This window comes from Schistocerca gregaria, chromosome 11 (genome assembly GCF_023897955.1).
Source record: "Schistocerca gregaria isolate iqSchGreg1 chromosome 11, iqSchGreg1.2, whole genome shotgun sequence".
NCBI classification, from domain to species: domain Eukaryota; kingdom Metazoa; phylum Arthropoda; class Insecta; order Orthoptera; family Acrididae; genus Schistocerca; species Schistocerca gregaria.
The window spans coordinates 82393155-82395536 of NC_064930.1; positions in this window are offsets into that span (position 1 = coordinate 82393155).

A 2382-nucleotide genomic window follows, 5' to 3' on the forward strand; every position below is an offset into this window, starting at 1 on the left:
GGTCAGACAGAGATTCCGAAATCAGATACTGGATTGTAAGGCGTACCCACGAGCAGATATAGACTCAGATCACAATATAGTAGTGATGAAGAGCAGGCTGAAGTTCAAGACATTAGTCAGGAAGAATCAATACGCTAAGAAGTGGGATACGGAAGTTCTAAGGAAAGACGAGATACGTTTGAAGTTCTCTAACGCTGTAGATACAGCAATAAGGAATAGCGCAGTAGGCAGCACAGTTGAAGAGGAATGAACATCTCTAAAAAGGGCCATCACAGAAGTTGGGAAAGAAAACATAGGTACAAAGAAGGTAGCTGCGAAGTAACCATGGGTAACAGAAGAAATACTTTAGTTGATTGATGAAAGGAGGAAGTACAAACATGTTCTGGGAAAATCAGGAATACAGAAATACAAGTCGCTGAGGAATGAAATAAATAGGAAGTGCAGGGAACCTAAGACGAAATGGCTGCAGGAAAAATGTGAAGTCATCGAAAAAGATATGATTCTCGGAAGGACAGACTCAGCATACAGGAAAGTCAAAACAACCTTTGGTTACATTAAAAGCAACGGTGGTAACATTAAGAGTGCAACGGGAATTCCACTGTTAAATGCAGAGGAGAGAGCAGATAGGTGGAAAGAATATATTGGATGCCTCTATGAGGGTGAAGGTTTGTCTGACGTGATAGAAGAGAAACAGGAGTCGATTTAGAAGTGATAGGAGATCCAGCATTAGAATCGGAATTTAAAAGAGGTTTGGAGGACTTACAGTCAAATAAGGCAGAAGGGATAGATAACATTCCCTCAGAATTTCTAAAATCATTAGGGGAAGTGGCAACAAAACGACTATTCACGTTGGTGTGTAGAATATATGAGTCTGGCGACATACCATCTGACTTTCGGAAAAGCATCATCAACACAATTCCGAAGACGGCAAGAGCTGACAAGTGAGAGAATTATCGCACAATCAGCTTAACAGCTCATGCATCGAAGCTGCTTACAAGAATAATATACAGAAGAATGGAAAAGAAAATTGAAAATGCGCTAGATGACGATCAGTTTGGCTTTAGGAAAAGTAAAGGCACGAGAGAGGCAACTCTGACGTTACGGCTAATAATGGAAGCAAGGGTCAAGAAAAATCAAGACACGTTCATAGGATTTGTCGACCTGGAAAAAGCGTTCGACAGTATAAAATGGTGCAAGCTGTTCAAGATTCTGAAAAAAGTAGGGGTAAGCTATAGGGAGAGACGGGTCATATACAATATGTACAACAACCAAGAGGAAATAATAAGAGTGGACGATCAAAAACGAAGTTCCCGTATTAAGAAGGGTGTAAGACAAGGCTGTAGCCTTTTGCCACTACTCTTCAATCTGAACATCGAGGAAGCAATGACATTGCTATCCTGAGTGATCATGAAGAAGAATTAAATGATCTGCTGAACGGAATGAACAGTCTAATGAGTACACAGTATGGTTTGAGAGTAAATCGGAGAAAGACGAAGGTAATGAGAAGTAGTAGAAATGAGAACAGCAAGAAACTTAACATCAGGATTGATGGTCACGAAGTCAATGAAGTTAAGGAATTCTCCTACCTAGGCAGTAAAATAACCAATGACGGACGGAGCAAGGAGGACATCAAAAGCAGACTCGCTAAGGCAAGAAAGGCATTTCTGGCCAAGAGAAGTCTACTAATATCAAATACCGGCGTTAATTTGAGGAAGAAATTTCTGAGGATGTATGTCTGGAGTACAGCATTGTATGGTAGTGAAACATGGACTGTGGGAAAACCGGAACAGAAGAGAATCGAAGCATTTGAGATGTGGTGCTATAGGCGAATGTTGAAAATTAGGTGGACTGATAAGGTAAGGAATGAGGAGGTTCTACGCAGAATCGAAGAGGAAAGGAATATGTGGAAAACACTGATAAGGAGAAGGGACAGGATGATAGGACATCTGCTAAGACATGAGGGACTGACTTCCATGGTACTAGAGGGAGCTGTAGAGGGCAAAAACTGTAGAGGAAGACAGAGATTGGAATACGTCAAGCAAATAATTGAGGACGTAGGTTGCAAGTGCTACTCTGAGATGAAGAGGTTAGCACAGGAAAGGAATTCGTGGCGGGCCGCATCAAACCAGTCAGTAGACTGATGACTAAAAAAAAAAGTGTAGATCGAGCTAGAGGCCACACGTGTAAAATTTTAAAATATTGTAAGTATAAAACGAAAATATGCATCGTCACTACTTTTGGCTAAAATATGCAATAACCGGTGAGAAGGAGCCAAATATGCAAATGCACATGGAACATGCAAATGCATGTAATACGGTCTGTAGTGATGTCTGCTTCTCCCAAATTCTCTAATAACCCAATATTTCAAAGCAGTGGATATAG